This window comes from Crassostrea angulata, chromosome 6 (assembly GCF_025612915.1).
Source record: "Crassostrea angulata isolate pt1a10 chromosome 6, ASM2561291v2, whole genome shotgun sequence".
Taxonomy (NCBI): Eukaryota; Metazoa; Mollusca; class Bivalvia; order Ostreida; family Ostreidae; genus Magallana; species Magallana angulata.
In genome coordinates this window covers 36,204,658-36,219,056 of record NC_069116.1, presented here as the reverse complement: position 1 = coordinate 36,219,056, position 14,399 = coordinate 36,204,658, and the positions used below count along the sequence as shown (strand labels likewise).

Genomic DNA, 14,399 nt, shown 5'->3' with positions numbered 1-14,399 from the left:
GTATCGTACGTAGATACGTCTCGCATTCTCGGATTTAAATGGGGGGGGGGGGGGGGTATGTGAACCCATTATTCAACATGTTAACGACCAAAATATTTAAATCGTTGGGTGTGGTTCCCCTTTTTGCATCGGTGTTGGTTCGTTAAATTAAAATAAGGGTTTTTTTTGTAACTTTTAATCTGTTCATTCACTAAGCCCGTTTTAACCACTTACTGAATACGATAACATCAAAGAGAGAAACCCGTGAAGCTGTATATGAATTTGATGTGCAGTGTCATGGCCTCCTACTACAGGTGACCTCCTTGGCCATTCCGATCTCGAGGTAAATATATAAAACACAAGATCTTACCCGATAATGTTGAGAACTTTAAGACTCTCTACTTTTCAAGGAGTTTGTTAGCTTCTTCAGCACGTTGTCTACGTTTGTTTATGAAGCCCTCTCTAGCATTTTTATGGTGTTTTATAGAGATTAAGAGATTACGTGCATGCGAAAGTTTTCGGTTTCTTTACACCTATCTGAATGGACTGATCGGATACATCTTCAAATTTTTTCCTTGTTATTTAATTTAGATGTAACAAACTGCCGTAATATTGTTTTAAAAACAATTAAAGATTTGAATCTATGTGCGTATCGTTTGGAGAACAAACCAGTTTGATTTAAGTAAGGAGTTTGGGGTTGTCTACATGTTCTCTTGGCGAGCAATTTGTGCAATAATATCATTTAATTATAGAACTTATATGTGTTGAATCTCGATGTACATGTAAGGACACGCTGACCATGGATGGGGAAAAGATGAATTTCATCACACGTCCCGTTGTAGAGTTAACGTTCTGTTTTGTTAATTTTGGCAGAAATTTATGACTTTGCATACAATCGTCTAAAGAGTTTCTTTATCTAAGGGCGACTTCCAATATTGTCATAAACGACGAAAGACTAAATTTATTTACATATAAAGTGTCGTCCATTTATGGCCTGTTCATCTTCCTTATCTACCTACTAAGAAGAACGGTACAAAAGTTTAGTCAAAACTGGAGGAGTGGTGTACTCTGGCCATTTCCCAGAAGCGAATAAAATGCTTTTTTCTCTTTTCAACGTGAGTGTAAAAATGAACTCGTTAGTCTTTAATTTTACTCCTGAGATATTGATATATTTTGTTGAAGCTTTGACGTTAGGGTATGTGTATGCACTAATTTATATGCTTAAGAATGTGTGTCGACTTTTAGTACAACCTGTATTATTGCCAACAAAATGGATAGTAAAACTTCCCTAAATCCCTCGATGCCTGGAGGTAGAACACATCATACTCTTTGGCATCTGGGTTAGTATAAACAAAACTTTATTTCGTGCGAGGGTCCAGTTTTAATTAATCATCGGGACTCTTTTCACATGCTACGGTCAGAGGAAAAAAGGCCACAGGTGTGTGTGTGTTGATGAGAGACGGAATGTAGCTTGGAGAGGAGGGGGCGCCAACAGTTGAAACATGATCTCCAAGATTTTTTCAGTGACAGGTATGTTTCATTTAACTCGCCACGCTAAATCTGACACTAGGGTATCTGGTCTCTGTGGTGTATAAAATTGTTTTTTTTTTATTAGCTCTCAGTTAGAGAAAAGTGTTATGAATTGATAAGATTTTGCCTCACAGAATTTAAAAAATTTTAAAAATTAAAAAAGAACATTATATATTTTGATTATAGTTACATTTTTCACGTCAATTTACATACATCAGCAAAATTATCAGGGAATGCATTGCATTATTTCAGATAATAACACTGCTTTACTCTAAAGATCACACATGCGTGTCTGCTTGCGATTTACACATTTTGCCTGATAAATGTCATTCGGCAGGAATTCACATTCTCAGTTTCTTGGATGCTTGTATGTTTCTTGGGGGTTTTATGTAATGCTGCATTGCGGCGATGTGTATATCTCTGTGCATTGCCAAGTATTTTTTTTTTATACAAACAGATGTGTAAAAAAAAGAAAAGAAACCCGCATCGCTCTTAATACACACGTGTTATATATATATATATATATATATATATATATATATATATATATATATATATATATATATATATATATATATATATATATATATATATATATATGATTAAGTTATAGCTGTGAATAAATTCCACCAAAAGCATTTGTAAATAATTCATATAGACCATTATGGTCGTATGTAAGTAATTAATTAGACTGTGTTTTTCTTTTTTCATTACTGTGCGGGTTTTACGTATGATTATATTCTATTGCTTGCTAGAAACCGAGTTAAAGGGGCATGGTCACGATTTTGGTCAAAAATCATTTTGCTGATTTTAATGTTTACAATGCTTAAGTATTATTTTTAATATGCAAACAAAATTTGAGTTACATTCGTTGAGTTATTAACGAGTTACAGAGCTTACAATTCTTTACAAAGCATTTGTTTACATTTGAATGTTGAAGTGAAAAGCGCTATTTAAGACCTTAAATGAATGTGTTAAACGTTAGGAACTTTTCATTTATGCTTAAAATGAATAAGAAGATAGACAAACCAATTTGAAAAAGATTTTTTACTTGCATATTGAACCTTTGTAAGCAAAACCAGGGCACAGCCTTATTTACAAAACAAAGAACTGTGAGCTCTGTATCTTGCTTATAACTTAATAAATGACTCTCAAATTTCATTCGATCAGTAGAAATGCATTTTTAAAGCATTGTAAATAATAAAAATAGAAAAATAGAATTTTACCAAAATCGTGACCATGTCCCTTTAATGTTTCGCCTCGCTTTGCTGAATTACAACAACAACAACAACAACAAAAGAAAATCGATTCATTTGCACACGTGGTTGAATACGATGGAGAAACTCATAACAACATCGTCAAAAGTTAGTGAAATTTGAAACCACACATGTACATTTAGCGTGTACATAATTGTCACAAATACCTTCATATCAATTTAATTGGACAACACGATGTACCGTACTATATAATTATATATTATAACTATTATAAAAATGTATTCCCTTGTGATATTTTCAATTGTTTTACTGTTATTTTCGTTGCTAATGCTATATACAGAACTCTACGAAACAAAATAGTTTGCCTTGCACGGAATGAAAAGAAGACGTTAAAATTTCAGATATTATAAAACATCCATTGTATATCGTATTTATATTTTACTGATATGCTTCATTTTACTACATGTTCAGTCTAGTTAAAAATATGTCATGTGCCTCTATATTGTTCACAAAGGCCAGTCTTTGTCGAAGTGGTTGAAAATGAATGCCAATCTCCCCTTTCAATTCGATGTGATACTATCTCTTGTCCCATCGAGCTACGCACTGGTCCGTTGAAAATGAATTTACATACCTTAAATAACTCAAACCTCGCAAAGGTATACAAGGAGTGAGAGAGAGAGAGGGGAAAACGGAGAGAGAAATGACAGTTCCATTCATATCGTCTGACTTGGAATGCCCCTGAGCCAGCTGACAAGATTTAAGTTAATGTGGCTGTAACTAGTTATTACGTATAAAAACATGGAATCTTACGAGGCTGATGATCCTTCAATTAAGGCGTTATCATTGATTTTATTCAAATTTGGACCGTTACGAAAGTTGTATCCTCAGGTAAGACACTAAATTTGACACCCATGGCCGTAACCTGGTAATTATATAGAAAGATAATGTTCAGAGGAAGAAGTCCTCGTTTTAATCCCAGATGAAAGAATTATGCATTCTCTTGACTTGCTTTTCAGCGCAGGTACATTTATAAAAAATCACCTAATGTCCTATAGATGATAATTCGGGAATGACCTGGGGCCCACCCGACTGTGATGTAACCAACCGGCTGCGCGATACATACACAATATACAAACACACACACATATGCACACACACGCGCAGAGTTGTGTGCGTGTATGCGAGTCTACACAATAATTTTCTTTTAATACGCCGAAAGACATTTAGATAATTATCTCTTTAGTAAATTTTCCATTATGTGTTGTCTATTATGCAATTGGCTTAATGAGAATAATCATCTTATAGAATGTCAAACTCGGTAAACAAAAAAATGTATATGACAAAAGTGATCTTACTTTGCTGAATATTTTTTCAGGCACTCAGACGACCATAAAGGACATGAGAAATAGGGGTAAAACATTTTATTTTCTCTCTATTTCTCCTCTTGAAAGAATTTGTCCAAATTGAACGTTCTAGTATTTTTAAAGTAAGTTCAAAATTCTATTTTAAGCTTTGTAATTTGAATACCTATGCTATTATGTATATGTTACTAATACATTTTTATCTGGATACAGCTAAAACCACCCCTCCTCTACTTCAGAAGGTTTGAACCATCTTCCTAAGTCAAGGTTTTCTGATCCGCTCCTCTCCTTACAAAGTTGTGAGGACTGAGGAGAGGAGCGGATTAGAAGCCCTTTACTTTGAAAGATGGGTTTGAAACAGAGACTTGATATACAGGCCCTATGTGCATGTTGACACTGGCACTGCGTCTGAAGGATATAGGTTCTGTCTTGTCATCGGCTGTAAAACATTTCTAAGACTACTCAAAAATAAGTAATAAGATAGAATTTTAACTATAAATAATTTGTCAATTAAAAAACCATATATAACTGATGATCTCATTAAAAGGGTTTTGTAGTTAATGGAATGTTTGATTATATGCATGATGGTATTTCTCATTTTAAGACAAACTGAATGCTTATTATTATTTTTTTTTAATCTTAAAAAGCCAAAAGGCAAACAAGTAAATAAGCAGTATGGCTCAAAGTTTAACATAGAGATAAGGCTTGAAAATTTTTTTTGGATACATCTCTATTAAGAAATGAGAAGTCTTTGATACTAATGGATTAGGTAATAGCGTCACATATCCCAGTCAGTTGTCACACTTACTTGCGCGCAACAAGCCTGAAAGTAGTAAAAAGAAAAATGTGGAAGGTACGAAGTATTGGCTGTTTCAATTTTTTGGGGCGGGGGTGGGGGTGGGAAAGGGGTATCAACCGTGTGTTTACGAATGGCTGTTTTATTCCCCTTATATTTAATATGTGCTTATAGCGCGAAAGATTGAAGCTATTTTCATCGACCCGCAATTTTACAGTTGGATCCTTGGACGTGTCTGCAGTCTCTGACAATATACATTCATGATTAATGATTAAAGACAGAATCCAAATCTATTAACTGACCACTTTCTTTTAAACAAATATGGTCGAAACACAAACCCAAACAAACATACTGATGATTTATTTATGGAATGCGCCAATTATTTTCATCATGATGGACAGAAAGCGAAAAACTTTCGTCCCTATATATACAGCAAGTGCCGCCATGTTGAAACACTTTATTCATTAAGGCTCCTTAATGACACGACTTTGACACATTTTTATTGTTTTATAGGTTCATAATGGAATGTGTCCGGCGGAAGCTGACCGATGGTCGAACAATGGACATCTATCATGCCAACAGTTGACAAGAGACGGGCGAGTGCGCGCACCTTGTTCACTCCTTCAGGCATTTGAAACCAACCATGAAATATCAACTAGGTACATGACAAGTTTTAATAGCGGAAATTTTCTTATTTACCAAGTATTAATACTTAACAATGCGTAAATTGAACTGCGTTTTTAAAAAAAAAAACAGTATCAAACAATACAAATATACAAAATTTATACATTTTTCACTCATGTACATGTAACTCGCATTGCAACAGAAAGGTCACTGGTTTGCTAAGATTAGTATGTTGATATTAGTTTGACCAATATTCATACTTTTTGTCAAGGATATTTGCTGTCCTGAATAAAGAGTCTGAGTAACAATTCAATGTAAATGTGACTACGGATACTGTTCAAAATAAATTTTACGTTGGTATTTCTTACGAAGTTTTAAAGACTAGCATTGCAATGAAAATATTTCAGACAGTACATGTAATTAAACCAAATATGTTGGGGGAGGGGTTGTAAAATAATCAATCATTAAAACCGAAATCTGTAAAAGTTTGCTGGTTCGCAGCGTTATTGAACGTTATTGTACAAATTTGCCCTATTTCGCACACCAAAAACAATGCAAAACTTCGACATCGGTTCACCAGTCCAATCCAGGTTCGGTGATATGACTATTTTGACACGAGACGTCACTTTAATTATTTACAGGACCAACAGGATCCGATTAAGATTTATATGTAGCTTCTCTACTGTCCGGTCTACCGTGAAAGTGTACTCTGCAGTTTCCCTCAGTACCAAGTTACTCTGAAATGCAATAGTAGAAATTTAGTAAGTATAACAGGACCTTTAGCCATTCACGTCGAACTTGCTACTGGGTTCATATTCTAAAATTGTATCGATTGACGTGTAATGGCCCATTGTTGCTGAAATTGTCGGTATTTGAGATTGATATTTATGGAAATCCAAGACTTATGCTAGACATATTCCTCTGATTTAGCACATTATTAAGTATTAGCGATACTCAACAATCTGTTTATAAGAGTGGTCTCTGCTTTTTAAGCAGTTCACAAATGCTATATATTACACGCTGCGCCAATTCATACGTATTTGCATTTTGTATGTAACATGATACAGACAGACCACATTATCTATAAATCTTTTAAAATAGCTAGTTGTCATACATATGTAGGTTGTCGCAGTGACCTTCGCTAATATAATAAATTACAAATTGAAACAAGATCTATTGTTGTTAGAAGGTGGTGACACGCACGACTGCTCGCTAGACAGGGTACATTAACAGTTAGATATATAGATAGGGTCCTTCATGCCCCAGGGTGCGGCTCCACTATAAATTGTACAAGGCTGCTGACCGTGGCCAGTCGGTGTTATGGACGAGCAGGCCGTGCCGTGTTTGTGAGTGCTTTAGCAAGCGCGCGAGTTGGCATTGGCAGATTTTATTTCGGTATTTTGCGCTTGTGAGAAATCGGAACACCTGCCTTGTTGTTGTTGTTATTTTTGATTGCCTATTGCGTGGACTATAAAACAGTTTCGTAAGTACGTGCAGCAAACACTAGCTTCATTTTTATTTTTCTCTGATTCAGACTTTAATTATTTTACCACTTGCTACTCGTATGTTTGTGTATATTTCTTTTTTCACATTTTAACTTCACATTAGGTTTTGATTTTGTATGCAAGAATGAATATTTGCAAAATTTTGAGCTTTGTGAAATTATTAATAGTGTAGTCCATTAATGTATAAGGTTCTTCTATACTCTATAAACTATATATAAATTTCTTTTTATTTATTCAAACTCTATTCTTACTTTGATCTTCATATATGATTCTACAGCAAAACAAATCAGAATACTTTATTATATATGAAAGGAAAAATTATATCCGCTACTATTTTTCAAATAAAATTCAGTGTTGGTTTGTGTTAAAAATTGAATATGTTTATACACGATGGACATTGTTGACAGGTTTGTAACCCGTGTTTATCCTAATTTGGACTGATGGAGATAAATGATTGCAGTGTGGCCCCAGGGACCATGAAACATTGGTGGTAGCGTAAGCTGCGCTACACATATGATCACGTGATACCGACTTGGCGTTGGTCATTTATCTATGGAGAATATGGTTGCAAACAATAATATTTTCTGGAAACTGTTAAATAATTTAAGTAAGATGTCCCGCGCTGAATATAGTACCGATGTAAAGAGCCAACTCCTTTCTGATCTTGGTATCCTGCAGGTATTTTTATCCCGTAAAGGAGACATTTTCAGGTGTATCTAACACCACCGGTAATTCTTCGTCCGTGAAACCCATTATTATACGGTAACACTGGCATTAATATCCATTTACGGTTTCAATCTCTTTTTTAGGTTCTTCACAAGAACACTGTTGGGGCCTGTAATGAAAATACTAGCTTTTTCAGCTGGCGGAAAGGGTCTGTCATTGCACAGCAACCCGCGAAATAATAGACCCAGGACACAGTCCGTGTGGATCTTGTGCACCAATTTAATGCCTTGGTCATAACCCAAGCAGTTCCTAGTCACTTGTTGATGCGGAAGGCCTCGCTTGTCTCCATGATTATTTAACATGAGACAGTGTGTCCTCCCTTGTCACGTGATTTATTAACAACAGTGGCGATGTTAATTTTTACATACATGTACCAAGTAAATTGTTGATTATTAATGAGAGAATCAAAACGTTTCAGTAAAATTGACAAAACATGGCGACTGCTCTCAGGGTGGTAATGCTGCCTACATGGTGAGGTGACAACATGAGACAGTGTGTCCTCCCTAAGTTTCAGATCTAAGCCGAATGCTGCTGAAGTTACTCCTAGTCAATTTTATGATTATGATGCAATTTATAATTTAAAATAAATATTTATCAAGTCACACGAATACATTCATGTTTATTTGAGTTTTTCTATTAATGTTAATATGTATATTTATAAATACGCAGTAAGACAACTGGTTCTGATCATACCCCCTAGCTGTCAAATGACAGGCCATATGTTTATGCAGTGAGACGTATATTTGAGCGGAACAAGAAAAGCTGCTTTCAATCGAATTCAAAACAATTATCAAGTTCCTATGTCTTTTAATAACAAAGGACCATGGGCTACATTGCTCACTTGAATGAAAGCTCAAGTGAGCTATTCAGATCACATTTTGTCTGTCGTCCCGTCTGTCTGTCCGTCTGCCTGTCCGTATGTCTGTAAACTTTTCACATTTTCAACATCTTCTCAAGAACCATTGGGCCAATTTCAACCAAACTTGGCAGAAAGCATCCTTAGGCTAAGGGGATTCAAAGTTGTTAAAATTAAGGACCACGCCCTTTTGCAAAGAGAGATAATCAGGAATTATTTAAAATTTTCGAGAAATTTTTAAAAATCTTCTACTCACGAACCATTAGGCCAGGAAAGCTGAACCTTTTGTGGAAGCATCCTCAGGTAGTGTAGATTTAGAGTTGTGAAAATCATGACCCTCAGGGGTAAGGTTGGGCTACATTGGGGGGGGGGGTCGACTTTTTACATAGGAATATATAGAGTAAATCTTTAAAAACCTTCTTCCCAGAAAGCAATCAACCAGGAAAGCTAAAACTTGTGTGGAAGCATCCTCGGTAGTATAGATTCAAAGTTGTGAAAATCATGACCTTTGGGGGTAGGGTGGGACCACAATGAGGGGGGGGGCGAATTTTTACATAGGAATATATAGAGTAATCTTTAAAGCAATATGAGCTGCAATTTTTAATGTGAAAATGTTTTGGAAGAAACTGTTATTTTCTACTAAAATGACAAAAATATCATGGTTTTAAAATTTTTGTTAGCTCCGGTTTTTTGTGGGAAAACACATTAAGAAGCCTTAATTGGAGCAAAATTGAATTATTGTCGTCCTGTACAAAAATTGATCTGCTATATATTCCTTATAAGTGAAATCTTTCTCCTGACAGAAATTAATGATTTTTTCAAATCTTATTTATCATAAAAGTTTAAGTTACAGACAGACTTACAATGTATCATACTATTGCAGGTTTTTGCACCCAAAAAAATTCTAAAAAATACAGCTCATATTGCTTTAAAAATCTTCTGAGAAACCATTATGACAGGAAAGTTGAAACTTGTATGGAAGCATCCTCAGATAGTGAAAACTCAAGGTTGTGAAAATCATGACCCTCAGGGGTAGGGTGGGGCCAACATGGTGTGTTCCCATTTCGCCTAAACAGGTGAAAAGGGTAAAAAAAAGTAGTAAGGCGAAATAGGAATTTCTTAATAAAGGCACTGTTAAAACAGAACTTCTAAATTGGTGAGAATTTTTTTATAATGATTAGTTAATTACACAGAATTGGAAAAATGAAGAGAAAATAATCTTTAATATATGAACACGAATAGTGTAAAATGTAGATGATAGAATATTGGATTCATTAATGATTTTAAAATTTTCAGTCATTCTATATAAGAATTCGCATGTAACATTGAATTAATTCATGAATACTTTGATTAAATGTTAGAAATTCTTTAGTCATTTTGCATTGAAATAATTATAGCTACATAAATTGAATTTATTTAATTCATTAATACAGCGATCTAAATGAGATAAAGTATAAATATTAGAGCTTTTTGTAGTTTGGTAAGGATAATTCAAATTGTCCATTGTTGATCTGCTTGCTTATATTATCAAAAGGTTTATATCATTAAGTATCAATTTTAGCACATCATGACACATACAAATACTAGTATTTAAAAATATTTGTTTGCATCTTTATATCAGCCTTTTCTCCACTATATTTTCACAAACTTACTCATGGCAATAAGAAAACAAACAATTTTAGATAAATGGAAAAACTGTATTTTTATACAAACAATTTTTATACCTAATTAGATGTTAATATCAGTTCTCGTCTCGCCTTCATTCACCTTAAAGCTTACTAAGGCGAAATGGGAATACCAAATTTTACAGTTAAGGTGAAATGGGAATAAACCGCCACAATGGGGGTCGACTTTTTACATAGAAATATATAGAGTAAATCTTTAAAATCTTCTTCTCAAGAACCATTTGAGCAGGAAAGCTAAAACTTGTTTAGAAGCATCGTCAGGTAGTGAGATTTCAAGTTTATTCAAATCATGATTCCCAGGGGGTAGGATGGGGTCACAAGGGGGGGGGGGAGACAACTTATTACATAGGAATATATTGAAAAATATCTTTAAATCTATTTCTAAAAAAAAAATTGCCTAGAAATGCTGTAACTTTAGTGAAAGCAATTTCAGATAGTGTAGATTCTTTGTTCAAATCACAATCTTTAGGAGTATTGTGGGGCCACATTGGGGATTCAGTTGTACAAAGGAAAACATTTTAATTATTAACCAAAACTGAATTGTTATTGTATATGCTTTAAAATTTACTTATATTCATTGCTGATTCTTCAAAATTGTTTAAACTTTGGCCCCTGGACGATTATTGGGCCTAACAATGGGGTTCAGAGTTTGATGTAGGTTTATATCCTGAATATATACAATTGTTAAGGGTCTTTTTGAGAACTGCAATGCTGAATGTGATATGACTATAAAATCACCCTGTTAGAAAAGGGACTTGATTATAAATATAAGAAAATCTAGGGGAAAACAGAAACAGGATCTACATGTATTATACCACATTGTCGAGATATTTTGTATTATGACCCCATGAAGCTGATTTTATTATGGCTATTGTTGCTCAGGTGAGCGTTGAGGCCCATTGGCCTCTTCATGGTGTTTGGCATCTCTATGGTAAAAGAAATCAAAATTGTGAAATGAATGGCTCTACCCACCCGGGGCGCCACAATATGCAAAGAATAAATGCCAAATTTTCAAAAACCTTCTTCTCTACTCCCACACATAAGGACAAGAGGCCCATGGGCCTCAAATGAGCAACGATGGCGAACTACTTTGACTTAAAACACTTTGAATAATTAAGAAAAGAAACAATTATTTTTTAGCAAAATAAGTACCATTATTTTCTGTTGTAAGACTCAATATTTTATAAATGGGTGTGGGTGAAAATGCATTGCGATATATAAATTATATATAATACCGTTATATTATCTCCTGCAGTTTTTGCACTTATGTGAACAGTTTTTATTAGCTTTTTAAAGATAAAAAAAATTCATACATGTGTTAAGACGTATATCAGTTTAAAAATCGGCACCCATTATGGGTGTGTAATCATAATTTGAACATGTTGAACCTACACAATTAAATGATGCCAACATTTTATTTCATTAATATTTTGTCTCAGATGTCATTCAATACATACAGGTGACACTCGATGGCTCGAACCTCAATATCTCGAAGTTCTTGATCTCTCGAAGTTAAATCACGGTCCCGATTTTTTTTCACTATATAACTACTACTATAACTAACTACTATTATAACTAACTACTTTCTGTGATTAAGAAACATAATATACTTAGAAGATTTTAACGTGAAAAAAACCACTAAATAATAACAATACTAAGTTCAGCATTGTTTAAATTGAAGTAATGTAGCAGAAAATACGAATGGAATCATGTTAAACTATCCTTCCATGTTATAAATACAAACTTCCGAGTACTTTAATTTTAGAACCAAAATGACCGGAACAAAAATGTCCGGATTTTTTTCAACTTTCGAGCTCTCGAGCTCTTGATCTCTCGAAGTTTAATCATGGTCCCCAGAAGTTCGAGTTATCGAGATTATCTAGTTTACATGATGAAAATAATGTAAAAGGTGGCTACATTTATTTGCAATATTTTTTGTTTAGTGTATTGGTAATTATGAAAAAAATTGAACTTAAATTAGTGTTATTTTCATTTTTCCACACCTAAGTGAATATTTTTTTTGTGTTTATTTAAGATGCTAAGCTCTATGAATATACCATGCCGATGAGATACATATCATTTTCACAGCTCTTGTCTCATTTGTGAAAGTTAACAAAGATTGACGGACAGAGGATCGCCAAATTCTTCCCTAACAGTAGCATACTTAGGACAAGAGAAAAAGAAGTGATGTGCGTCTTCCCACATGAACAAAGAGGGCTTGATATAATATTGCATCTATATATAGTTTTATGTTTAGCGCACAATTTTGACGGAGTCTTGTGTGTAAAATATTAGTACGTCTTTACCCATAACTGAAATAAGGAGGAACTACTGCTAGAGATTTGGAAATTTTGTTTTTAAATAAGGATAACGAACTTAAATCTCTGATATCCAAAGGTAAGGATTTCTTCTTGTATAAACATATCGGTCAACCTCTGCTTCAATTCGAGTAGGAATACATGTTAAAGCTAAAGCTACAATCAAAAACCTAATTGGTCTTCCCTTAAATAATTGTTTACCTGGTGTAAACTTGTGTGACGTTTTATAACCTTACTCATTTGATCAATGAAAACATTCGACTGGAAAATGTTGTCACGTGATATATACAAAAGTTCGCGGATAAAGTGATTTACGGCAAAATTACTGTGTATTTTGTAAAATGACGTATGTTTTATTTTACTACCAAATGAAAATAAGTATGCAAAATATGATATGAATTTTTTTTTGTTTTTTTCAAAAGATACAGCAATTTTTACTTTGCAATGATTTAGATTTACGGAGCACCATTTAAAATTTCCACGACGTCAGGTGACGTCAAACAACCGAAAGTCAAACATGTTACTCTTTAAAAGGAAACACTTTTCAGTTCCACATGTCATTTAACTGATTTACATATATAAAATGCACGTTCATACCATTATTTGTCAAGTTTTTGTATAAAGTCTTTTGTGGCATATCGGAGATCATTTAGGTCCAAAAATCTCTGTCCACGCATTTTCGACTTTAGATAAGAAAAAAAGCGAAATCAATAGGTCCTAGATCCGGGGGGGGGGGGGGGGGGGGGTGCTGCAAGGGCTAAAAAATTGGTTCTTCCATTTATAAACCTCTGTAATTCTAATTGTAAACCTTTGTCGTATAAAAATAGCTGCATTTAAGAACCTTTTAGTCTCCATCGTATATTTTCCTGTGTGCACACAAAATTAAATAAAGGCCCGGTGCTCCAAGATGTCCAATGACGTCAAAGTTTTTAACTCATTTTTCAAAGGTCGTTTTTCAAAATTCGGCGATAAAACGATCAGAAATTCTTCAATTTAATTCAAACTTTCACAAAATGCCCTTCACAAGTTATTGTGATGTCATATGAAATATCGTTTATTTTTATGCATCTAAACGGTACATTTTCTTTATAAGGAAAACTGCGTACAAAAAAATAAAAAAAAAAAAAAAATCACATGCTCCGTGTAGCATGTCTTATCCAAAAAATTAATCTGTTTATTTTTTATGGTGCATTGAAAACAGGCAAATCTTTACACATTTCTTATAAAATACGTCAAGATTAAATCTAGAAAGTTTCGCTGGTGTCATGTGAATAGTCCGCTCACAATCGAACTTGTCCGCGAACTTTTCTAACAACCCTCGTACATGTAATTAAATGTACTGTCAGGCATACAGGTATCACTTTTGTACTAAGGCCCATCAATTATTTTCATCTTTCCTCAAAAACAACAAATGGCTACAAACCAAGATGATTTTTTTCGTGAAAATAATGATAATGCAGATATCCTCATATAATATAACGTTTGAAAACTACCAAAATTGTTGCAGATTTCATATAATACATCAAATGAGAAGGGACCCTAAAAAGTAGTTAAAGCACATCATCCTTTCGATTTTTCTAGTACACAAGTATTTAATGTTTAGTAAGACAAATCTTATGATCAACAAACAAACATTTCAGCGTCAATCGAAGAATTATAAGCAACTTTTAAAAACTTATCCAATTTGTTTAATTTCATTTTTGAATGTATTCATACATTATGTAGTGTTTGTGGTCTCGTTCCCCGTACGGGCTATCTAATAGCCCGTGACGTCACCACGCGGGAATCTGCACGAGCAGGAT

The 14,399-nt window shown here is 34.0% G+C and overlaps 1 long non-coding RNA gene across 1 annotated transcript; it reads left to right on the top strand.

The window, feature by feature from the left end:
* Window positions 1-1,175: 1,175 nt before the first annotated feature.
* Window positions 1,176-6,220, top strand: LOC128189974 (uncharacterized). The gene is made up of 3 exons (XR_008244310.1): window positions 1,176-1,509; window positions 4,102-4,137; window positions 5,397-6,220. It is a non-coding gene; the product is annotated as an uncharacterized LOC128189974 (long non-coding RNA).
* Window positions 6,221-14,399: the final 8,179 nt, after the last annotated feature.